The sequence below is a fragment of the Enhydra lutris genome, unplaced genomic scaffold (genome assembly GCF_002288905.1).
Source record: "Enhydra lutris kenyoni isolate GAN:26980312 unplaced genomic scaffold, ASM228890v2 scaffoldscaffold17, whole genome shotgun sequence".
In the NCBI taxonomy this organism is placed as follows: domain Eukaryota; kingdom Metazoa; phylum Chordata; class Mammalia; order Carnivora; family Mustelidae; genus Enhydra; species Enhydra lutris.
Window position 1 is genome coordinate 37175285 of NW_019154101.1, and position 27102 is coordinate 37202386.

The window sequence follows — 27102 nt, forward strand, 5'->3', positions numbered from 1 at the left end:
TAAGCTGAACTGAAACAGCTAGTGCTGGAATTATAGTTGCTATGGCTGGATGGATCTGGAGTCAGTAAGTATAAGATTTAAATAATTTAAATTCTTCCCATAAGTGGCTTCTTAAAAAAATATGCTGAACATACAATAATTTGAATAAATCTTGTGTCTTGCATTTCTTGATATGGTAGGCTGAATGGGAAGCTCTTGTCAAGGGTGGGATGTCACCCAGCAAGGTCAGTTGACTGACTTCCAAGAGGCAGCATTCGTCCTCAATAACCTGCCACTGTCCAGAGTCTTTCTCAGCTTTCCAGGAGCATCATTTTCATCTTGCTCGGACAAGCTGACTTACACTGAAGTAAACGTCGGGAGTCTCAAGTGTATAACCCAAATGTGTGTGAATTCATAATATATCAATAAGAATGGGCTTACTCTAAACACAGAATCACTTAGAAAAAAATGTATAAAAGTGTAATGGGGTGAGCATGCAGTTAAAAGAAGACAAATCTGTCAGACCGCCCTTAGAATGTCTGATACTCTGAAACCCCTGTGAGATGGAGGGCATCCATCTCCACCGTGGGTAGGGCACGCCCACGCTGCCTAGCCTTCCACCTTCCTGCGGGGCATTGGTCAGGCCCTGCAAAGCTTGCCTGTGCAACTGCCCCTTTGCTTTGCATTCTTTATTGATCAGCGCTCTCTGCTGATTGATTCATCTTTCTTTAGATGTGTTATTAACTGTAATCAGGTCACTGCCAAATCTCGCAGGCCTGAGAGCCATTTTGTCTCTTTATCAAGGTGACTTTACTTCGCTCTCCGCTGGCCCATCATGGAGCGATTTTATGTTTCACTCTCAGAGTACAATTTTCCGAATTTTCTCCTGATTTAAAAACACATTTTAACTGGAAAATACACAAAAATATAAACATCATTCCTAATTCCACCACTTCGTTGGGACATATCTTCTCTTACAAAGTTTGTTTCTGGGTTGCTGTGAATATTCTGTTTTATTTATTTATGTGTTTATCGGTTCCTCTAATAAATAGAGAGATAACTGAGAGATTACTTGCATATAAAATCCACCTATTTTAAGTGTACAATTCAGTGTCATTCGAAAATACATGGAGTTGTATCCCAGTCCATTTCCGTCAGTGCAGATTGATTTGCGGACAATCTCCATTCCACCCTCCATTCCTCCCTCCAGTTCCAACAACCACGAATCTATATTCTAAATCTACAGATTTGCCTTTCTGGACATTTCATAGAGGCAGAATCATGTGATCTGTTACTTACCATAACAGTTTTGGGGCTCATCCATGTTGCAACTTATATTTACAATTCATTCCTTTTTATTGCATCATAGATTTCCGTTTTGTGGCTATGCCACATTTACTTAACCACTCACTGCTTGGTGCAAGTTTGAATGGTTTCCACTCTTTGGTTATTATGGATAATGACGCTGTGAGCATTTACGTGCGAGTCTTTGTATGGACATAAGTTTTCATTTCTCTTGGGTAGATACCTAGAAGTGAAATTGCTACACTATATGGTAAATTTATGTTTAGTCTTTTAAGAGACTGTCACATTTTTTTCTAGAGTGGTCGTGCCATTTGGAAATCCCACCAACAAGGTATAAAGTTTCCAGCGTGTTCACATCATTGCCAACACTTGGTATTGTCTGACTTTTTGAAAGTAGCCATTCTAAGTGGTTAAAAAGCAGTATCTCTCTGTGCTATTAATTTGCGTTTTCCTAATATCTAATTATGTTACATATCTTTTCATGTGTTTATTAGCCATTTGTATATCTTCTTTGGGGAAATGTTCATCAAACCTTCTGTCTCTATTTAAAATCCAGTTGTTTGTCTTCTTATTATTGATTTAATTTTTTTTTTTTTATTTGAGAGAGAGCACAAGCAGGCAGAGAGGCAGGAAGAGAGAGAGGGAAGCAGGCTCCCCGCGGAGCAGAGAGCCCAACTCTGGGCTTGATCCCAGAACCGTCATAACTTGATCACGACCCAAGCCGAAGGCAGAGGCTTAACCCACTGAGCCACTCAGGCATCCCCTTATTGATTTAAAAGAATTCTTCATATATTCTAGATACTAGTCTTTTATTAGATATATGATTTGCAAACATTCTCTTTCTACAACTTATCCCTTCGTTTTCTTAATGGTGTCTTTTGAAATACAAAAGGTTTTAATTTTGATGCAGTCTAATTTAGCATCCTTTACAACTTGCTTTATGGTCTTTTTTGAATTATTTTTGTGTGTATGACGTGAGGTAAGGATCTAAATTTATCTTTCTGCATGTGAATATCTAATTACTCCAGCACTGTTTGTTGCAAGACAATTCTCATTGAATTTTCTTGACCCTTTTCCAAAAATCAATTGACCATAAATATTTCCAAACTCTAAATTCTGTTCCATTAATTTATGTTTTTCATATCAATATTATGGTGTCTTGATTCTTTTTTTTTTTTTTTAAAGATTTTATTTATTTATTTGACAGAGAGAGATCACAAGTAGACAGAGAGGCAGGCAGAAAGAGGGAGGGAAGCAGGCTCCCCGCTGAGCAGAGAGCCCGACGCGGGACTCGATCCCAGGACCCCGAGACCACGACCCGAGCTGAAGGCAGCAGCTTAAACCACTGAGCCACCCAGGCGCCCCTGGTGTCTTGATTCTAAATGAGTTTTGAAATTGGGAAATTTGTTCTTCTTCTTGGCAATTCTACTCTGCTTTTTGAGTTATAGTCACCACTTGGTATGGTTTTCTCCCACCTCTCTGGCTGTCATTGCCCACACTTGGTTGCTCTCAGGGTATCCAGGTACTAGAACATTCTCCTCCTTCCTCTCCTCCACCTCCTCCTCCTTCTCTTTCTTCATGTTCTTCTCACCAGCTCTTGTTAATTACATGCTTTGGTCTGGAAATGAAAGAACACTGTCTTATATTGATGTCATGCTTTCTATTTCTCCCACCATGCATAGGTCACCGGCACAGAGAGGACTGGGAAATAAAAGCCCCCGATAGAGTTTTAGAATGGAGAACACTCTCTCACTCACTCCTATATTGACACATGAAGTTCATAATAAAGGAGGCAATTGTCCAACTGTTTTCACTGGTTTGACTTTACCCAGGGAACTGAATTCATATCTGGACACACAATATGAGTTTTTCCAGTAAATACAATTTGTTTTCCTTCTGAGACATCAACTTTTCCTCACCTAAGACCATGCACTTCCAGGAAAGTTTTCTTTATTTCTTACTCCTGAGGGAGCAGCATATCAAACTCTTTTGGTAACAGTGTTTAGCTTAGAAGAAAACATGTGACACATTCAGAACTGCTAGTATACAATGAGACTTGCTCTGGATTTCTGAAGATTCCCACTCAGCTCTACTAGACTTGAGACTGCAAAAAGTTAAAGCTGTATTTTTTAATCATGTTGCTCTTCTGAGGGAAGTCTCCCTGGATTTCTTTCTGAGAGAAATGGAGCTGTGAAATGAGAGGGATGGTGAATCTTGATTCCGGCCATCTTCTGTGAGCCTCTGTTTAAAACTATGCCTTGAATGAAACTTATTCTGGAGTTTTTAATTAAGTGAGACCATAAGGTCTCCTTTCTACCTAAGCTAACTGGGTTTTTGGTTTCTTTGTGTTTTTTTGTTTGTTTGTTTTTGTTTTTGTTTTGTTTTGTTTTTCCTATATGCAACCAAAATACTTGTTATTGATTCAGTTTAAGAGAGACACTGTTAATTTAGAATAAACCCAGAGAAGAATTGCCAGGGCAGTGAGTGTGACCAGAACTGTATCAGAGGGAAAGAAATAGAAGAGTTTGACTTAAAGAAAGAAGGTCTGGTGGGTATGTGTCACAGGAGAAGACAGAGAGTAACAGTATGAGGGAGGAAACTAAAGAAAGAGATTATCTCCAAATATTTAATTAGAATTATTGATAGGAAGTTGCTGGGAAACATATTTTAACTAATAGTGTTAAAATTTTAACAACTTTATGTATCTATAAAGGGAATGAATTACACTGACAATGTTTGCTATGTCCAGAGGGTTTTAAATGATTTATCAGAGATATTGTAGAGTGAATTCAAGTGACCCAATGGATGATGTTTTTTAGAACTTTAGTCATTTGAATATCATCTTTACAATTTTTGCCATATGGGAAAGGTACAACTTGTATCATCTTTTATTAGTATTTTCCTTGCATCAACTCTTTATTCTTATCTAAATAAGTTTATTTTAGAATGAAACTTGAAATCACTTCAATAAATTTAAAAAAATCAGTGGCCCCCCAAAAATGTAATAGAACAAACTGATGTTATTAAATCCTAATTAGAGTTTGCATGGCCAAAGCTCTGTTTGTCTGTGATCTGGGCTGTCTTTGTTAAAAGGAAAATTAATAGTTGAAGATATAACACCAAACTGATCATTTCTCTCTCTCTAGACAGAAGGATTAAACAAGAATTGAATAGGAAAGTTTTTTTTTTTTTCTCACTAAGCAATTCAGTGTTTTTAATGGCATGCCACCTAAAATCACTCATCTATTCATATTGTTGGAAAGCCTATAGCCTGGGTGTAATTCACACCAGAGCTTCCCAGTCTTTTCACAACTCGTCACACAGAACAATATTATGTGGTACACTGGGGTAAACTAAGTCAGCTATTCACCACCTGAAATGACTAGCCCAGGGGAGCTGACTTTGGCCCAGGCAGCCCACCACCCCCACCACTGGTGTGGAGGACATGAATATATGGACACACAAGTAACTCTTGTAGTGAGCATTCTAATAAGAGTTCTTGCCAAGAGTCTATAATTCTATACTATTTACTCTTCAAGTTTCTGGAATCCAAGAATTCAGCTTGAAGTAGTTAGTTTTTACATATATGTCTGAGAGCTCATAGCCTGGGTAAAAATCATCTCTACACCTTCTGGAAAATTCTCTTGTGAGATACTTGGCATCTCCCTTCGTGCACATGACAGAGGAGAAACCCTAAAATCAAGTTGCTATGTTACAATGGGAAAACATATCCCCTCTAGCTTCATGACCATCAAATGAAACCACAGACAACTCCTCTTGGATTTATACTACCCTTTTCTCCAACTGATACACTGGAAAGTCTGACTCAGTAAAAATGGTGTGTGTGTGTGTGTGTGTGTGTGTGTGTATGTGTATGTGTTTAAAGAAACCTCCACAATCCTTCTGGTCTTACATGTATAAATGCACTTTAGTTCTCACAACAATCGGTTCATTCTACCCCGAATAGACAATCAGGTAAGAGGAAGTCACTGTCTTTAAGAGCTTAGCTTTTGGCTGGGGCTACCTTATTTGGAAGAATTTGAAATGTTGCTATGGCTTTCTGGGGCTGGAGAACATCTGATACCAGTTTAAGATTCTATGATTCATGAAAGGATTTTGGTCTGTTCCCTACCCTTTTAGTATTTCCTCACAAATAGACTTGAGGATTTTTCTAAATGGGGGACAGATTATTTCTTTGAGTTTAATTTCTGTTTTTTCCTGCATTGTCTTTTTTTCTAATTACGGTGATTTACTGTCACTAGTGTTTTCCTTTTGAGTTCTTTGAGTCCGGGTAGGAGATCATTTTTGGCTTCAGACTCGAATGTCCCAGAATAACTGCTGTTTAACAGGCTACTTGTGTGTTGCAATTTTAAGGGACTCTCATAGTTGAGGCTGAGATCTATCTATAGGCACCAAATAGAGTGGGAATATTTATATTTCTGATTTCTGTAAGACTCCCATCACTCCAAAGTACATTTAGTCCAATTCTTTACTCAGACCTGGACTAAGCAAAGCAGTGAGTGGACATTAAAGAATGTTCCATAGACTGAGTGTTTGTGTCATCTAAAATTCATGAGTTGAGACTGTTTCTGGGTAGTTTTGCTGTAAGCATCTTTGTCACAAATGTTTTTGCTGCGTAACTAATTGGTTGTCACGCAAGTTTGCCATAAAAGACAAAAATCACAAAAAATAAGAGGGACATTCATTAAAAAGGATATAATGAAACATGAAAAATGAATGACAAAACTTAAAAGAATGGACTGCAAAATGCAAAAGATTGGAATATATCCAAAATATGTAGCATAGGTTCATGGCAATATTGTCCAAATAACTGATTTTATTTTGTGAATTGTACCTAAGTATTTGTCTTCAAAATCTTTAATTAAAAAAAAAAAAAACCCAAACCAAAAAATCTTTCATTCATAGCATTTTTTTTTCTTTTGACTTGTCTCCTTGTTCAACATCATCCTTTATCTTTTTTCACTAAAATTTCTTCCTTCATTAAGAGAGGTATCAGTTTCTAAATACTAGGATGCATATTTGTAGATGTGCTTTGTATTGAGCTGTGAAAGCTTTTCACGTTGTTACTTGTTTTTAGGATATTGTTACATCTCCATTTATAGATGTTCCAAAATTCCATGGGGAATGAGGATTAAAACTCCGTGTATAGACTATAATGAAGGCTAAGATTTATGTAATATATCTACAATATAAAAATTTATGTAATATATCTACAATATGTAAAAATATATCTATAATATATCCCAGCATTAATGAAAAAAGGAAAACAAACTATCAACAAGTTATTTTTTTTTTAATCATTTACAGCAAAATTGCCTTAAGGACAATTAGTTATGCAGTGAAAATGCTTGCAGCGAAGATATTTACAGCAAGGATACTTATAGCAGAAATCCCTGACAAAGTTTTAACTTCAATCCCAGATATGGTATTTGGAAGTAGAGTTTTCGGGAGCTAAGTAGGTCACGAATGGGATTCATGTCCTTTAAAAAAAAACAAGAAGAAGGCCCAGAGAGCTCCCTTTCCCCTTCTGCCATGTGAAGACACAGCGAGAAGACAACTGTCTGTGAACCAGATACCCAGTATGTTAGCACCTTGATCTGGGCCTTTCCAGATTCCAAAACTGCAAGAAATACGTGCATATTGTTTAAGCCACCCAGGCTATGGTATATTTGTTGTAGCAGCCCAAACACATTAAGACTAAATGTTATAGTAAGAGGCAGGATTTTAATTCTAAGTGCTTTTCAATTATCTTGGGACTTTGTTAAAATACAGATTCTTTCAAGGTTCTGAATCAGTAGGTCTATACTGGGGACTGAGAAGTTGCCTTTTGGACGAAGTCCTGGATGCAGCATATTTTGAGAACCATTGGTCTAAAGTATTTCCCAAATTTGCCTGAAGACAAGACCCACCAGAGGTGGATGTTAGATATACAGAATACTAAATCTTTCCTTTAAGAATATTGATTCAGTAGCGCCTGGGTGGCTCAGTGGGTTAAAGCCTCTGCCTTCGGCTCGGGTCATGATCCCAGGGCCCTGGGATCAAGCCTCGCATCGGGCTCTCTGCTTAGCAGGGAGCCTGCTTCCTCTTCTCTCTCTGCCTGCCTCTCTGCCTACTTGTGATCTCTGCCTGTCAGATAAATAAACAAAATCTTTGAAAAAAAAAAAAAAAAAGAAAGAATATTGATTCAGAGGGGCGCCTGGGTGGCTCAGTCTGTTAAGTGTCCAACCCTTGATCTCAGCTGGGGTCTTGATCTCATGGTCTTGGGACTTAAAAAATATAGATATCTATACATATATCTATATCTCTCTCTATATATACGTGTGTATATATAAATTAAAAGATAGATAGATAGATAGATAGATGATTGATTGATTCAGACGTCTGCATTGGGATCTTCAGTCTGCCCTTTCAAGAGCCACTTCATGCTCTGGTTCCAGACTACCTCTTCACCTGATCTACTAGGACTCCTCTACTGCTTCATTCATTCATTTTCCTCCCACCCTTTCAATCTGTGTCTTTCTCTCCCCGCTGCCCCACCCTTTCTTCCCGCATATATTTGTTGAGCCTCTCATTAGGATATGGATCTGAATAAGAGAGATAGACTCTGCTTTTACAGACAAATAGATAAATAAACAGATAAATAAATAGGAGAATTGAAGTTTGCAACACAAGCTAAAAAGGAAATCAGTATGGTGAGACAATGCAAAGGGGTAAAGCCGAGATAGGAAACCATTTAAGTCAAGGTTGTGAAGGGTGTTTTCTAAGGAAGAGAGCTAATCTAAAATTCATATCCGACCCTCCAATCTAAACCATACTACTTGCTGAATGTGCCTGTGTTTGGGGGACACATTGCCTGTGTTCATGCTGTTTCTTTCACCATGAATGCCTTCTCACCAATCCCATCTGTCAATTAAAACCAACCTAAATGCCACCACCCTCATCCAGGTTCCGCAGCCATATGTGAGATCTCACCCCCTCTGAGCCACTGAAGCACCTGCTACATCTCTGATCTTGTCTTGATCTTTCTGCCTTAAATTGTAGTTGTTTTGTAATAAAAATGGGTGCATTTTGTGAAAGCACACTATTAATTTACATACATTATCTCAATTATTCAACAACACTGGCAAGTGATCTTATTATCTCCATGTCATAAAGAAAGAAACCAAAACTTGGGAGAGCCTAAGTAACTTGCCCGAAGTCTCAGAACAAATGAGTGACCGAGCTGAGATTCAAATATGCCCTCCCAGTTGATCAGTCCTATCTCCTATAGCAAATCTTAGGCAACATGGGAGAAGTGACTGCTTTATATTTATATCCTTCAATTAAAACAAACAATAAAATTGACTTGCAGAAAAGCTCTAACATTTATGAAACACAAAGAAAAAAAGAGAAGAGAACAGAATTCCCCTCCCAAATTATATTATTTTAATAAGATGCTATAACAGAGTATCAATGGCTTAAACAATGGAAATTATTGTCTAACAGCTCTGGAGCCTAGAAGTCTGAGATGAAGGGGTTAATAGGACCATACTGTCTCTGAAGGTGCCTGGAAAGTATTTGATCTGCGTCTTTCTCCTAGCTTACAGTAGATCCTTGGCTTATGGAAGCATAATTCCAACAAATCTGCACATTGTGTTCTCCCTATGTATGAATCTCTGTGCCCAAATTTCCCCTTTTTATTAGAACACCAGTCATGCTGGATTAGGGGCCCTCCTACTGACCTTGATTTAACTTAACTAATCACACATGCAACAATCCCACTTTCAAATAAGGTCAGATTTTGAGGTGGGGACTCAGACTTCAATATATGAACTTTTAGGGGACACAGCTCAACCCACAATGTAATTTTATCACCTAGCATCTATCACAATGCTGTTCCCTAAGCCAGGCAACCTGATGTAGTTGTTCTAGTTGTCCTGTCCTAAAACCAACATTACGGAGGGGTCACGTGATTTAAACACATTGTATTGTGCTAACATGGAACCTGGTTTTAGCTTTGGTCTTTGAAAGATTCTGTCAATCTGACATCAATATTAGCTTTTCACATAAGTCAAAGAGGTCATCTATTTCGTACCAAAAACCTGGTCTACTTGAAGCTACTCTCACCTGTGATTCCTTCCGCCTCTCATGAAAGGGGTGAGGCAATTTCTGTGGATAACATTACAGTCCCTACAAGTTATGTTTGATGGTGCTTAAAATGCTTAAATTTTATTTCCAAATGGGTTTAGCTTAGTGAGTTTCACTAAGTTTCAGCAGTAAAAGGAAATGAAATATTAATACCAAGAACTATTCCCATCCAGAAAGAAGTTGGGCTGGTAATTTAGGAAGCCCTAAATGGGAAATGATCTCTACACAGTACATCATAGTGCAAAATAGAATGTTGCAAAGTCAAAAATTTAAATGTAAAGTTCAACCAAGCACAAAGTGAAGGGGCATGTAAATGTGAAGAATATTGAAGAGGCCAAGTGTAGCATTTGGCTTAAGAGACTGCAGAATTCCTGAGGGGAGGGACTCTCCGCTGACTCAGCTTTGCTTCACAGCAGGGCCTAGCCTGGGGCGTTACACAGAATCACTTTTAATACCTTAAGCTGAATGAAATGGGGGTTTTTTGTTTGTTTGTTTTTTCTTTTTTGAATGTATTTTAACCCTCTTGATAGAGATAGGAAGCATTCAGTTTCGCTGAAGAAGTTAAATAAAGATGGGTAGTTTTTTACGATATGCCAGGAACTGTTTTAAGTACAAGCAGGGAATGAGGTAGACTCTATTATCTCCACCCTAAAGCTAAGGGAACAGAGAGATGAAATAGCTCACACAACTAGGAAATGGTAGCCATGGGAATTCACACATAGGCTGTTTACACTGAAAGCCCACATTCTGAACCGTTGTACAATATATCAGTTAACACCATGGTGAGCAGCCAGAGAGAGCTTTTTTTTTTCTTCTCCTAAAGAATTCTTCAGTTGAGGTGTTTACTGTCAGCTAATCAGTGTGTTACTCCTGCTGAATTTAACAAATTCAGTGTGGTGACTAAGCATTCCATCTTTGATAGTTCTCCAGACCTAAGTTTAAGTCCTGGCTTTGGCATAGCTTGGCTATGTAACCCTGTGCTACAAACTTTTCTAAGACTCCATTTCATCATCTATAAAATAAGGCCGATGATTCTTACCTCATAGAATTGTGATTACATGTTTAAAGCATTAGACATAGTGCTTGATACATAATAGAAACTCAAATGATATCTAAATTGTATACCTATTTTATAAGTAGTATTTCATTGTATGGATATACGCAATTTGATTATTCACTGTATACATATTTGGATTGTTACTAGCTTTTAATTATTACAAATAAAGCTACTATGAACATTCTTTTTTTTTAAAGATTTTTATTTATTTATTTGACAGACAGAGATCACAAGTAGGCAGAGAGGCAGGAAGTGAGAGAGGAAGGGAAGGAGGCTCCCTGCTGAGCAGAGAGCCCGATGTGGGGGATGTGGGGCTTGATACCATGATCCTGGGATTATGACCCAAGCCAAAGACAGAGGGTTTAACCCACTGAGCCACCCAGGAGCCCCTACTATGAACATTCTTACACACGTCTTTGTATAAACTTATGCTTTAATTTCCCTTGGGTAAATTCCTAGAGTGGAACAGGGGCATGTTTAGTTTGTAAGAAATTGCCAAAGGAGTTGAAGAAACTTTCGAAAGGAGTTATACCATTTGATATTCCCACTAGCCATGTATGAGAATTCCAGTCCCTCCCCATTCTTGTCAGTGCTTGGTATGGTCAGTTTTATTTATGTATTTATAGAATTTATTTTACTGTGGTTAAAAAAAAACATAGGATTTACCATTTTCACTATTTTTAAGGGTACAGTTAAGTGGTGTTAAGTATATTTGCATTGTTGTGAAATATTGTATGTAATGTTGCTAGGAAACATCCTCAGAACTTTTTCTTTTTGCAGAACGGAAACACTATCCCCTTTAAACAATACCCCCTCACCTCGCCCCTGCCAACCAGCATTCCATTTTCTGTCTCTGAATCTGACTACTTTATATAACACTTATAAGTGAAATCATACAATATTTGTCCTTTTGTGACTGGATAATTTCAGTTAGCATGACATCCTCAAGATTCATCCACGTTGTAGCTTGTGATAAGATTTCTTTCTTTTTTAAGATGGTATAATATTCCTTCATATGTGTAGACCACATTTTGTTTATCCATTTGTCTGCCAATGGACATTTGTATTTTTCCCCTCTGGCTATCACGAATAGCACCACTATGAGCATGGATGTACAAACATCTCCTAGACCACGCTTTCATTTTGTTGAGATATATATCTGGAAGTGGGTTTGTTAAATCATATGGTAGTTCTACTTAAATTAAAATAAAATGACTAATTAAATTAGTAATTAATTTAAGGTAATTAATTAAATGAATTTAAGGTAATTAATTAAATGAATAACTAAAATAGTATAAGAGGGACGCCTGGGTGGCTCAGTTGGTTAAGCATCTGCGTCTGCCTTTGGCTCAGGTCATGATCCTGGGATCCTGGGATCCAGTCCCACATCAGGCTTCCTGCTAAGCTTTTCTCTCTGCCCCTCCCCTTGTTTGTGCTCTCTCTCTGAAATGAAATGAAATAGTATAAGGAACTGCCATACTATTTTCCAAGGTGGTTGCACCGTTTAAAAATACCACCAACAATGCTCCAACTTCTCTATATCCCTGTCAACACTTTTTGTCTGCCTGCCTTCCTTCCTCCCTCCCTTCCTCCCTCTCTTCCTTCTTTCCTTTTTTCCTTTCTTCCTTTCTTCCTTTCTTTCTTCTTATAGTAGCCATCCTAATGAGTATATAGTGATATCTCATTGTAGATTTGATTTTGCATTTCTCTGATGATTGGCGATATTGAGCATTTTTTCTTATGTTTATTGGTCAGATATTGAACCATCCAGGAATAAATTCTACTTGGTCATGGTGTATAATCCTTTTAAGGTGCTATTGAATTCAGTTTACTAGTATTTTGTTGAGGATTTCTACATAGTATTCATTGGGGATATTGATCTGGAGTTGTCTTACACTGTCTTTATCTGGCTTTGGTATCAGTGTAATACTCAGAGAATGAATTTGGATATATTCCCCCTTCAACGTTTTGCAAGAGTTTGGGAAGGATTGGAGTTAATTCTTTCTTAAATATTTGGTAGAATTTTCCAGTGACACCATCCGGTCTTGGACTTTTCTTTGTTGGGAGGTATATATATTTTAATCCTTGTCCTTTGAAACTAGAGAGACTATACATGATTTGGGAATGAGGCTATCAAACAATGGCCAAAGAAGAAGAATCAATCCATTCTATGCCTTTTCTTTTGTCTGGTCACCCGGAAGTATATTACCTGCTATGATGATCATTGCCTGTCACTTGAAATTATTTTTATCCGTGCATTCACCTGAACCTACTTTCCCTTCCACATCAATTCAAGACCCCTTTTCAGAGTCCTGACCCACCTTCCCAAGTAACTGCATACAATTTAGAGATCTTTTGAGAACCAAACTGCTAGCTATGTGAGACTCATGTCTTACACTGATGACTACCTGTAATTTGTGTCTCTGAAACATGGCTTCTGTATTTTCTTACAGTCTAATCTTTAGTCTTTTCCTGATGCTCTAGGCCAGACATCTATGAACCAGGGGAATCTGTTGGGAGGTTTTTGTTTACTGATGCAATCTTGTTAGGAGTTGTGGTCTGTTCAGACTTTCTTTTTCTACATGATTCAGTCTCCGTAGGTTGTCTGCTTTAGGAATTTTTATATTTCTTTTAAGTTACCCAATTTGTTGGCATATAATTGTTCATAGTAGTGTCTTATAGTCCTTTTTATTTCTGTAACATTGGTTGAAATGTCCCCTCTTTCATTTCTGATATTAGTTGAGTTTTTTTTTCTCTTTTTTTCTTAGTGAATCTAAGGGACTCTCAATTTTGTTGATCTTTTCAAAAAGCAATTCTTAGCTTTGTTGATTTTTTTCTATTCTCAATTTCAATAATTTCTGCTTTAATCTTTGTTATATCCTTAAGATAATAAATTTTATGTTATTTTAAAAATCACAGTTAAACATTTTTTAATTAAAAAAAGAAAGAAAGATTGGGTGCGTGGCTGGCTCGGTCAGTAGAGCATGCAACTCTTGATCTCATAGTTGTGAGTTCAAGCTCCACGTAGAGCTTACCTAGGAAGAGAGAAAGAAAGAAAGAAAGAGAGAGAGAGAATCAGTTTGCTTAGGGGAAGAAACAGGAAGAAGGGATTATAAAGGGTCATGAGGAAACTTTTGAGGCTAATAGGTTTACTTGATTGTGGTGATATGGTTTCACAAATATAAATATACATCAAAACTCATCAAATGGTACACTTCACATATGTGCTGTTCATTGTATGTTATTATACCTCAAAAAGCTGCCAAATTGCAGATTTTCTAAATCAAATCATATTTAAATTTGTAAGTATACATTACTACAAGTGATTTTTAAATTTTTTTTATTTTTTAATTATTTTGTTAATATTTTATTTATTTTTTCGACAGAGAGAGATCACAAGTAGGCAGAGAGGCAGGCAGAGAGAGAGAGGAGGAAGCAGGCTCCCCGCCAAGGAGAGAGCCTGATGTGGGGCTCGATCCCAGGACCCCGGGATCATGACCTGAGCCAAAGGCAGAGGCTTTAACCCTCTGAGCCACCCAGGGGCCCCTACAAGTGATTTTTTTAAAAAGATTTTATTTGTTTACTTGAGAGAGAGAGTGAGCAAGAGAGAGCACAAGCAGGGTAAAGAAGAGAGGGAGAGCCTGATGTGGGACTCATCCCAGGACTCTGGGATCATGGTCTGAGCCAAGAGCAGACTCTTAACCAACTGAGCCACCTAGGTGCCCAACTACAAGTGACTTTTTCTTAAGTGTTGTCTATTCAAAATTCCTTAATTAAAAAGTCAGTATATTTGTCTCCTTTACATTTTCCTGGCTTTCCAAATTTTGATTCTGATCTCCTGTTACAATTCTGAGTCTATTTCTCTCCGTTTTCTTCAGAAGAGATAGTACGTACAAGAACTGAAGTTCAACAGAGATACACTCTAAACTATTTTTCGTGTAGGATTTCATCATGATATCTTCAGATAGACAGTCATTCCATCAAAAGAAGTTGTGTCAATGAGATGATGTTGTTTTCTCAGTTTTTTAAAGCATATAGCATTTATGACACTATTGCACACTTCATATGTTTAACTTAGAAGTCTATTTTTTTATTTTTATTTTTTTAAAAATAACTTTATTTCTTTACTTACAGAAAGAGAGCAAGAGAGAGAGAGAGCATTAGTGGGGGTATGGTCAGAGAGAGAGGGAGAAGCAAGCTCCCTGCTGTGCAGGGAGCCCAATATGGGGCTCAAACCCAAGACTCTGAGATCATGATCTGAGCTGAAGGCAGATGCTTAGTTTAACTGATTGAGCCATCCAGCCTCTCCCAAAAGTTTATTTTTCAAGATTTTTATTTATCAATAACAAAACCAGCAATGTGCCCCAGATGGCTTTAAGATGGTCATTGGGTTGTAGAACTTATGCAGTTTAAACCACTCATATAACTACTTTCTCACACTATTGCCTTTAAATAAATCTAAAACCTTTAGATAAATCTAAAACCAAAAATATTTGTTAAAACAAACTGAACCTAAAACACTAAAATGTACTATAAAATAAATGAAAAAACATTTTTTTAAGTAGGCTCTACACCCATCATGGAGCCCAGTGTGGGGGCCCACACTCATGAGCATGAGATCAAGACTGAGCTGAGACCGAGAGCCAGATGCTCAACTAGCTGAGCCACCCAAGCAGCCAAGATGAAACATACTTTAAGGTAGCCGGATCTATGTGCAGTTGGGGATTCTTCTCTTTGATTCTTAGTGATGACCAAGGTCCTCACACCAGGTTCACTGCAATTGCAAGATTCTTCCCTGCTTTTGTCTTCAAAACTAGAAATTCGTCCCTTCATCTCATTGATTCCATTATATATGCTACCCCTTTGGAGACATAATGGCAATTTCAACTCGACATAGTGGCTTCATCTGCAAAGTAAATCTTACTAGTTCCAATCACCCCTGTGGAAGGCTATGGCTTCTGTGTAATTTATTCAGCATTTTGTTCAAAAGATATTTACTGAGCGTCAAACTATGTGCCAGGGCTCTCAACCAGAGACACAGTAGCAAATAAGAAAAACAGAGTCACTCTCATGGAATTTAAAGTCTAATTGGAAGACAGATATTGAACAAGCAATTATAAGATTGATGAGTGTTACAATAAAGGAAATACAGGATGTTCGCTCTGAGAAAACATTTCTTTTTTCCTCTGGGCTTCAGGAGAAAAATCCACCAGGTTAAAAAATGACGGTTTGCCTTCCAGCCCTCTGCGCCTGGCAAACACAAAGGAATGATTCCATGTAGGGAGTATCTGTATCAAGAACTAGAAACAAGTCCCCGTAACTATTTTTTTTTCCTTCCTTTTTTAGGAATGTTGAAGCATCCTTCTTAGCCACTGGCATGTTTCCAGCTTAGCTTCTGAATGGGTAAGACTGGGTATTTATAACAATTACTTGGTTTTCTCTTGAGGACTCCAGTTGTTCCCATTTTATTAGCTATCCCGGCCTGGGAGATACTTAGAAACAACCGTCAAAAAGAGACTGAGTTCCTATATTTTAAAACAATGGCTAAGGCAGTTGTTTGACCACATTTACCAATCAGTTTCAGGAGAGCCTTGAAGAGATTTGTTTTCTCCTTATGTCTTAGATTTCTTGAAACACCTGGGAGATCTCAGAGAAAGCCTCTGCTCATTTTTAAGGCTACATTGACAAGTCAGTAGTATCTCTGTTACGAAAACCATTCGGTGGGTCTACACGCAGAGTTAAGCTTGTGGGAGAGGAAGTAAATGAGCAACTTGGGTCTTCTGCGGGATCTGTGGATTCGGCCTCAACCCCAGGGTCGGCAGCAGCCACAACAGCAGAAAAAAGAGGGTCGCCTCTGGTTAAGAACACAAAAGAGAGATAAGATGCTTTTCAAAAGGATAACCTGGATTATTTTCAAACTGGGGCTAAGCCACATAGAGGATAAATGACATGTTTACAGGCAGAGTCCTACGGAATTTATGCCAGGCCAAGAACACAAGCCGGCTCAAGTGAGTTACCTTTTCTCCACGTTTGTCCCCCCAGCTCACAGAGGAGGGGACGGGAGCACTAGCAGCCACGCAGTTCTTGCCTCTACCTCAGCTTTCCAACAGCCCTGGTACTCAGGAGAAGGCTTGCTGGCCTGAGAGACTAGTTCAGCGTTTCTAGTGAGTCTCTATTTCTTTAGGCTGGGAAGGATGAAGAGTTGTCCTGGTAATGGACCTGCGATGGTCAGACAGCACCTCTGTGTGAATGTTAACACCTTGGAGTAGGAAGAGCCCTGAACTTTGGGGAAATCATGCAACCTCCCTTGGTCTCATTTTTTCCCTGTTCAGGACGCGTGGTAGGACTTGGCGGGGGGAGGCGAGTGAGAGTGGGGTGAGAGGTGGGAGGATGGGTTGTGAACTGTTTTTGCAAAGCTCTGCGGCTGATTCCCACAGGTGACCAGTACAGTTCTGCTCTAAAATCCCTCAGGGATGGTTTCGGGAGGCCACAAAGTTACTACTCCACCAGGAACGCACCGGTATTGTCCTAGGTAAAGTCTCACAATGTATGCTGAGAAGAAAGCATTTGTTGCTCTCTCCTCCCATCTCCCAAAGACGGATCTGGGTTGATTCCAGGGTTATAAACAGTGATAATAACAATAATAGAAAATTCCCTCCACACCAGCCACTGTTCTAAACATTTCATACGTCTCCATAAAATTCTCTCAACAATGCTGTGAGATAGAGTATTATGATTATCCCCATTTTACAGGTGAAGAAAGCAAGGCACAGGAAAGTCAAATAACATACGTGTAGTAACACAGCCAAGTGTCCTGGCTGGATTCAGGTTGGCTCAGGGGAACTTTCTGTCTGAAGAAACCTAAGAAGTGTCTCTTTTACTTTGGGTGGCAGTGGCACTTTGTGGAAAAAGCCCAGGCTTTGGCTTCAAACACTTGGCCAAATTCTGGGGCTACTACTTATCGCTGTGTGATTTTGGGTGACCTTACTTAGCTTTGCTAAGTGTCTTAGTCAGCTCAGCCTGCTATAACAAGGTGCCATAGACTGGCTGACTTCAATACCAAACAAACATCTATTTTTTTTACAGTCTGGAAAGTCCAAGATCAAGGTGCCAGCCAGTTTTGTTTCTATGGAGAAGTCTCTTGGTAGTTTGTAGACAGCCATCTTCTCGCTGTACCCTCACATGGCAGAGAGAGAGAGAGAGAGAGAGAGTGAGTACTGGTCTCCCTCTCCTCTCAGAATGGCTCTAATTCCACCATGGGGGCTTCCTGTTTATTGCTTCTTCTAAATCTAATTAATGTTCAAAGGTTCTACCTTCAAATTCCATCCCATCAGTGTTAGGGCTTTAACATAGGAATCTTGGGAGGACATAAACATTCAGCCCACAGTACTAGGCCTCAATTTCTTTATCTGCAAAATATATATCACACCTATTTGTAAGGTTTAACAAGGAAATAAGATTTTTATAAGGCCTTAGCTCAGTCTCATAATAAAAACAAAGTAAAGTGTTCAAACCTTTCCTATGTATCAGGTTCTGTTGAAAAAAATCTAAAGCATAATAACGATTTATGGAATGCCATTCTTTTGGAACTATACTAAATGCATTTATGTATTGTATTTACTGGGTCCTTCGTAACACCATACGAGTATTCTTAGGACGTATTACTATCACTATTTTATAGATGGGGGAACTGAGAGGCTAAATATCCTCCCAAAGTCACAGCTGGTGACTAGCGGAACTGGGAATGGAAACACATTGTGGGCTCCGAGTGTTGCCGCTTCTGTTTATATGAGAATATGTGGAATTCATTATTTAAAATGGTCATGAAATAAATGTAGATGAATATTTTTACCTAAGAGTTCCAAGGTTGCAAGAAATGTTTACTAGGAGCCTCACAAGGAGAGAATTCAACTCTTTCATGTTAATGATGACTTTATTTGCCTACTAAAAATAATAATACAAAGGGAGGGGGAATTGGGGAGATATTAGTCAAAGGGCATAATAGTTACAGTTACACAAGATGCCTAAGTCCCAGAGATTCACTGCACAGCATAGTGTATATAATTAACAATACTGTATTGTATACCTAAAAAACTGGTAAGAGAGTAGATTGTATATTGAATTTTCTTATTAAAAAAGAGGGAAGGTGGGAACTTTCAGGGGTGATGATTATGTTTGTTATATTGTTTATAGTGACAGTTTCATGGGTGTATGCTTATCTTCAAACTCACCAAGGTATATACATGTATATATATTAAATATGTACAGCTTTTTTTTCTATGTCAATCATACCTCTCTCTATATATAGACACATGATCATACAATGGGACAAAATGGCCAAAAAGGAATACAGTCGCCCTGATCTCTGTTTTGTACCCCCCACCCCACCTCTTGACATCTATTACCAAAAGCTAACTTCAAGGAGAGAAATATAGCTCTGAAATCATTGAGCCCGAGGGCTTCGCTCTTTTCTAGAATTCTTTAGTGTGTGAGCTGTTACCCAGCCCCTAGTTTTCTGTTTCTGACTCATCAAAGGGGTATAGAAACATTTACACTCTCTCCTTTGGAAGAATTCTCCTGTGACCTTCTCTACCTCCAGCCCAGCCTGCAGGCTGAACATGTTGGTTAAAGACAGAAAAACTTAATTTTTAGAGAAACCGATAAACAAACTGGGATTGAGTTTCCTTTTTAGGAGAAAATCTTCTCGATTAAAAAAAATCAGTATTACTTTTAATATTGAAAAAATGTGTTGGTTAGGAAACTCTTGGAAAAAAGTATCATAGTAGTACTGAAATTTTTTTTTTTTGAAGAAATTGCAGTATAATCACAAAACCACACAACTGGTATTAGAAACAAAGGCACTGACAGAAAAACCTCTTTTCCAACATAACCAGAAAAATGATGATAACCACCGAATCTCTGTTTGGCAGGATCCAAACCTTGGCTACTCAAGATAAACCACAGGAGAGGCTAGAGGTCAAGTCCGGGAAATGCCAGAGTAACCACACTATTCATCCCACCAACCCCAGACAGTTAATCAATCACAAAGACTGAAAAATGAACAACGAGGACTTCTAGAAATTAAAGAAGTTAACCCTGGGGATCTTGGCACTGTTGATGTAATGGTCCCTCAAGTTAATACTGAACAAACCATACCATTAGCCGAAGAAAGATAAGCAATATACGTGGGATTCTGGCGCAGCTGGCTTGAGCCACCTGGGGACTAGATCTCAGAGAAGGTTCTAGTAGGAGTGGCCTGGTAATAAATAACATTTTGTGATAATTAAACAAGGATTGTTACTCACAAAAATTGTGGCACAATGCCAAGAAGTAAGCCAAAATTTATTCATATGTTTTTGTGTTTTAATCTTGCTGCTGACCTTTTCTTTCCAACTTGTAATTTTGATATGGTCCAACTTTCCTCATCGACTTAGTTTCAGTTTTATTTAATCATTATAGAAATAAGCTGAAGTCTCGTAGAGAAATCTGTTAGCCACTCAACAGTTAAATACTTATTAAGATGATGACAGCAAGAAATTCTCTCTTTTTTCTTTCCTCTCTCTTTTTTAAACAAAGATTGGTTGAGAATAGGGTGATCTCAGTCCTAAAGCATTTGGCTTTCCCCTTTGTTCAGGACTCCTGGCAAAGCAGGGATGGTCTGGTGATCTACAATTAAGAAGACAGTCCCCCTTCCCTCATCCTTTGCTCCAAGCTTTGCATGTATAAATTAAGCCTTTGGGGTTTTATAAGGTGCTAGCACTTTTAAAGACTGTTGAAATTATTGCTGTTTTGGTTAACAGATTTGTAATTATTGTAACTAACTTCAGCCAAAAGTTGAACTAGAGATTTTTGCAAATTCAAACAAAACCTACTAGTATTACTTTACAAAACAAAAGACAAACAAATGAAATAACTCCGCTTCTATAATTAATTTCAAAGGACAACCATCAAAACAGTAGTCTTTCCCAAAGAGTGAGAAAATTTTTTAAATATGTATTTTAAGGGATTTTGCAACCGCAAAACAGACAAAAGTCCCTCCACTGAAAATCTGAAGTTAATAAACTGCTCAGAAATCTTGCTAAGCTAATGAAGGAGACCTGTCTCCTCGAGCTGTCCCTGATACGCTATAGTTGAGGGAAGAAAAAGCTCCTTTTCCCACCCTTCCCCCATGCGAAGCGCTGGAGCTAGGGGCTTGCTAAGAGGCCCCACCTGAAGGAGGGGTTGATCCTTTCCCCTGGAGCCTGGGTCCAGTGAGTCCTGCTAGGACAGGAGGCAGGTTGAGCACAAGTCTGGCTGGAATTCCCGAAAAAGAGGCACAGCCAGCATGGGGCAGGATCACAGTCCTGCAGATCCACAGGGGCTATCAGTTTCCCAAACTGTTTTTAGAATCCTCGGGGCTGGGAGTGGAATAGGTTATGCTCACTTCGGATGGTTTGGTTTGCAAATCTGGGAAGAGAGCCAGATAGACCACTTTCTTCCCTAATTCTGGAGATGATGTGTGTTCTCCAGAGATGTAAAGTCCTACACTCGTAGAACTGGGCCTTTGGAGATTATCTAGTGAATCCATCTACTCATTTTATAGACCGGGTGATGGAGGCATTAAAAGTTAAGAACTTTGGGTGCCTGGGTGACTCAGTCAGTTAAGCATCTGACTTTGGCTCAGGTCATATCCCTGGGGTTCTGGGATTATGCCTATTGTCAGGCTCTCTTCTAAGCAGCTAGTCTGGTTCTCCTTCTCCCTCTCTTCCTCCCTGGGTTCATGCTCTGTCTCTCAATAAACAAACAAACAAACAAACAAATCTTTAAAAAAAAGGTTAACTTGCCCAGAGTCATTACCTAGTTTGTCTCTGATAGAGCTAGAACTTGAAACCAACGTTTTCTTCTAAATCATTCATGTTTGTTAAACTAAGTAGATAGTACATTAAAAGTTTAGCTATATGAGGATATATAAAACATGAACCTCAGTATGTGTGTGTGTGTATACATATATAAAAATATGTAAATTTCACATGTCTATTTTATTACGATTAAAATTATATATAGTATATATTTATATATTTATAAATATATAATATATATAATTTATATTATAAATATAAAATATATAAAATAAATACCACAGTTCAGTGATGTTAAGGACCTTCACATTTTACAGTGCCCTCTTTCTACATGGAAATAGTCAACAAAAAATATTTTTCCATCATTAGTCCATTGCAGAATGAACACATACTAGGTGATCAACACCATGTGAGGATTAGACAGACTCTAGAACCTCAAGGAACTTTTAATTTATTTAGACAACAAGATATATAAATAAGAGGCTGTAACTAACCATAACAAAGCAGCATATGATACATTTTAAATGAGTGTACTGACAACAAAATGTTAAGAATACAGAGGACACATGAGTACATGGGATGAGTACTTAGGAAAAGCTTCCACGGGAAGATGGGCTTGAGGCACATTAATAAAGGGGAAGGAGAAGCCACAAGATGACATTCCAGAAAAAACAACAGAGTGACAAAGGCATGGGGGTGCTCTACAAAGGACTTTTTGATAAAAATGGATGAAAAGGAGTCTGAGAATAGCAAGAATTGTTTGCTACTATACGCAAGTGACCAATTTTATCCCACAGGCAATTGTGAGCTGTCAAATACTTTTGAACATCATGACCACCATGCCAGCAAGTTGCTGTGATGGAAAAGCAGAGGATGGATTGATTGAAGGAGGAAGGGTTGGATGAGTGGGGCCAATTAGGAGGCCATGACAGAAGTTCAGGTACAGAGAAGAGAAGGGGTGATTGGTTTGGGAATGGGTCACACAAATGAGTGGAATAATGCAAAGGAAGAGTCAATAGATCTTACTAATTCATTCGATAATTGAGGATGGGGAAGAGAGGCAGGAATACTAGGTTCAAGCTAGGATTAAGTTACAGTGACCAGAATTGTACCAATTTAATGGATTGAGGAAGTCAAGAGAGGGAGAGAGTACTAAAGAGAAGTTTCATTATAGATACCCTGAAATGGAGATGATAGACATCCAAGTAGAAAAGAGAAAGTACTCAGAGAAATGTATCAAGCTGCACAACTGTGAGGTATTATCGAAAAGATTTTTTAAAACAACTCTCTTAGTTTTCACCTTCATCTTTGGGAATAAAGTATTGATCTCAACCTAACCAACTGAAATGGGAATGATTAAGCTGATCACAATGTATGATACAATCTTCATATAGTTGTATAAAGATTGTAACTCAAGAGCAAATGTCAGGTTCACTTTATAATAACGGAGAAAGAATTGGAGACATAGAAGTCTTTTAATATTGTATTCAATTGAGAATAACCCTATGGAAAATTGAAAATATATCCAACAACTTCAATACTGGTTTACATTAAGCTGCTGGGTTCAAGCATTTCAACATGATATTATTGCTATGAAATACGTTTAGAAAAATCAAGAGTAAACATTGTGTAAAATGGCTTTGTACTAACAGTATTGGTATCAGAGCAAATAAAACTTTGTTTCTGAAGTCATTTAATTTCCCATCATTCTGACCTAGAATTTTTGATTCCCAGAAAAAGGAACTTTGTTACTTACAGAGGAAACATAAATCTGTGTTTCCCCCTTTCTTTTTCTTGCAGGGAGGATTTACCTAGGAGGCATAGTGCTTAGGCTCAATATTTTTAAAGAGCCTATGAAATTTAATTGAATTTTGCCTAAGAAGAAAAAAGAAACCCTTGAGATATTTTAAGTTATACCAAGCAAATAGTTTTAAATATTGATATTGTAGTGGGAGGGGCCCACGAAAGTCATAATATCTCCTGCCTCCTGTACTTAGATCTGGGTCTCTGGGTCTAACGAAAAACCACTGCTCTTGGTACTATTTTGCATGAACTTAGAAATTCTGTGAGCTTGTTATTTTCATTAAAGTGAAATGTGCATATAATGTAAAGAATCAACTAGTTCTGGGCACCTGGGTGGTTCAGTCGTTAAGCGTCTCACTTCAGCTGGGGTCATGATCCCAGGACCCTGGGATTGAGCCCCTCATCATCGGGCTCCCTGCTCAGCTGGAAGCCTTCTTCTCCCTCTCCCACTCCCCCTGCTTATGTTCCCTCTCTAGCTATGTATCCGTCAAATTAAAAAAAAAAAAAAATCTTAAAAAAAACCGAAAAACCAAAAACCAAGTTTGCAGAGACAAATAGTCTCCAACCTTTTTTCTCCATATTTCTTTTCCCAGAGGCATCTACCTTCATCTTTTCAAGATACTTTTTCTTAGGCTCAGCTTGGGTCATGATCCCATGGTCCTGGGATTTAGCCCCGCATGGGGCTCCCTGCTCGGGAAGCCTGCTTCTCTCTCTCTCTTCCTTTGCCTCTCCGCTGGCTTGTGCTCTCTCACTCTCTTTCTCAAATAAATAAATAAAATAAATAAAATCTTAAAAAAAAATAGAGACACTTCTACTGATGGACACTTAGGTTAATAGACAAATGGATAGGGAAAATGTGGTGTATATATGACAGGTTATTACACAGTCACAAAAAAAGTATGAGATTGTGCCATTTGAAACAACATTAGGGTGGGCCTAGAGGGTATTTTGCTAAGTGAAATAAGTCCGATTGGGAAAAACAAATTCCATATGATCACACTCATAAGTGGAATCTAAATAAATAACTAAACAAAGCCGAATTAGGCGATACAGATGACAAACTGATAGTTTCCAGAAGGGAAGGGAGATGGGAGGGTGGGCAAAACGGATGAAGGGGAGTGGAAGATACAGGTTTCAGTTATGGAATGAGTAAGTTACAGGGATAAAAGGCACAGCATTAGGGGGAAAAAGCACTACTTCTGTTATTGCCTGCGTATCTCTAAGTTCCAAGTTTGTGATAATACTTGTTTTTTTCAACTCTAGATAATACCTATTGACTTCTTGTCATGATGAGGAATTTTTTAAAATTTTTTTTATTTTTTTAAAAGATTTTATTTATTCATTTGATAGAGATCACAAGTAGGCAGAGAGATAGAGAGAAGCAGGCTCCCCAATGAACAGAGAGCCCGATGCAGGGCTTGATCCCAGGACTCTGGGATCATGACCTGACCTGAAGGCAGAGGCTTTAACCCACTGAGCCACCCAGGCGCCCCTTGATGAGGATTTAGATATCTTGTCTCTTTCACTCTTACCAAACCTAGTCATAAACTCTTCTCAGCTGTTCATCCTGCTGACTGAGATTTATTGTAATTTTGATTGACTCAATGTTCAGGGTTACATTTTTATGACTCTGTAGGCTACTCACTGTTGAGTCATATAGAAAACTATGATTACTTCCTCTTTACTGCTCAACTTATAGTTTTCCCTCAGTTAAGAATTGTCTTGTTTTCTCATTTGCCTAGTTTTCTATGTACACACTTATTTCTAGGTGCACATGTCTACCAGATGTTGAAATATCTTCTTGATACATTAATATGTGTTGGGTATTATATCAATTTTATCTTTTTTAATCTCTTCTGAAGCATGTGGGCCTGTATGAGTCCAGATGCTTGGTGCATCAGCCTGGGTAAATATGAAAATTCCTTTGTGTTTTTTCCTGTGTTGGATCTCTTTTACACTCTAAAGCATGTCTCCCTTTTTCTTGATTTACCTTCTTGTTTTGGTTGTGCGTATTCTTTGGAAACTCTCTTAGAAAAAGTGTGTGTGTGTGTGTGTGTGTGTGTGAAGTGGGGGTAAAGTTTTTCATTGAAAAATCTTTACCGTCACACTGAGTTGAGAAGTTATTTAATATTATTAAGAATTAATTTCCCTTCAGAATTCTGAGTGTGTTGCTCCATTTTCTTTTAACTTCCTGTATTGCTGTTGAGACCTTCAGAATTACTTGGATTCCTGTTACTTTGAATGTGATCTTTTCCTCTTCACCTTTTCTGAAAACCTACAGCATCTTCTCATTGTCCCCTGTGTTCTAAAATATCTCTGTGATGTGCCTTGGTGGGGGTCTGTTTTTGTCCCTGGACACTGGGTAAGCCCTTTCATATTAGAAATGTATATCCTGAAATTTTCAGAAATCTTAAATTATTTCATTGAGGAAATAATTGTTTTCCCTCGTCTCTCTTTGAGGGACTTCTCTTGGACTGGTCTTTTAATTTGCTTATGCTTTCCCTCCTAATTTTCATGATTTTTTTCTTTTTGTTTTCTTTCTGCAAGATTTATTCTACTTTATCTTCTGGTCTATTGAGTTTTTATTACTGCAACCACGTTTACATTTTTGTTGTTGTTGTTTTTCTCTGTGTCTTTATTTTTTGGAGTTTCCTATTCTTATTTTATTGGTGGAAAACTTCTCTTATTTTCTGTAGACACTAGTTAACTTTTTAATTCCCTGCCAGCCTAGTCATTGTTTCCTTCAAGTTGCCTTTCTCTGTTTACGTATTTTATTCCAACATTTATGCAAGGGCTTATAACTTCAGATGTCTGATAATTCTTTTTTTTTTTTTTTCTTTTAGGGAGGAAGAGAGAAGTGGGGGAAGAGGGAGAAAGAGAATCCCAGGGTGTGGAGCCTGATATGGGGCTTGATCTCACCATGCTCAGATCATGACCTGAGCCGTAATCAGGAATCGGATGTTTAACCAACTGAATCCCCCAGACTCCCCAGATGCCTGATATTTCTTAACTGTGCAAGCATGATTAAGGGTGTTCAAATAAAAAGCTGTGATGCAGGTGATGTGGGGCAGCTGTTTGTCTTAGAGCCTCTATTGTCCATCTTTAAATGTTCTTCTTAGGCTGCTCAGAATGTGCTTCTAGTCTCCTGTATGGAGGATAAATTCCTGTCTGCCATTATTCTGGGAGTGAGACTGGGAGGGGAGGCAGTCCCCTCTGCCTGGGGAGTCAGCTTTGAATATGCATACTCAATCCCCCTGGTTCTGGGCACAGCTCCCCTGCTCTTGACTTGGTTTCCCAGTCCAGAGATTCTGTGGTTTCTCCGAAAGTTGCTCAGCTGTGTAAGGAAGGCCAATGACTTAAGAGATCTAACTACTACTTCTTATAACAAATCCCTTTTATCTTCTCCCTGTCACCCTCCTCTCTCAGTTCCTGGGCCTCAGGCTGATGTTTCCTGGGTCTCAGGCTGAGGTTTCAGGGGAAACTAGATTCATCCTCAGTGCCACTGCTGCTTAGAATGAAGCCTTTTTGAGGCCTGCAAGTCAATTTCCACTTGACCATGCATGTACATCCTTCAAAAGCGTTGCTGTCATTGCCATCTTCAACTTGTGGGAATGTCTTTAAATAAGCCTCTTTGGTGTAGTTTCAGTGGGGTTTTGGAAGGAGTATTAGATGATATTTTCAATCTCCATCTTTAAGTGAAAGTCACGGCACTTGACTTTTTGACTACATAGAGTTTGAAGTATTTAGCTTTTATACAAACACAATGACTTATGAGGTTTATGTTGTTTCTGATAATATTTTATAAAAAATCTATGATCCTATCAACTGTTCTTTTTTTTTTTTTTTAAGATTTTATTTATTTATTTGAGAGAGAGCGTGCGTACAAGCCCAAGGTTGGGGAGGGGGTATGGGCAGAGGGAGAGGGAGAAGCAGGAAGCCTGATGCAGGATGTGGGCTCAATCCCAGGACCCT

General features: G+C 38.4%; 1 long non-coding RNA gene across 2 annotated transcripts in view; it reads left to right on the forward strand.

Annotated features, from left to right (window-relative positions):
• LOC111147877 overlaps positions 1-26003 on the forward strand; it is a 46026-nt gene extending 20023 nt beyond the window's left edge. Inside the window, exons 3-5 of one of the 2 annotated variants that reach the window (XR_002640654.1) lie at positions 15836-15892; positions 22125-22267; positions 25974-26003. This is a non-coding gene — a long non-coding RNA (uncharacterized LOC111147877). Of the gene's footprint in view, positions 1-15835; positions 15893-22124; positions 23122-25973 lie in introns of those variants that run through there. The other variant, XR_002640653.1, reaches the window with a different exon arrangement.
• The last annotated feature ends 1099 nt before the right edge of the window (positions 26004-27102 follow it).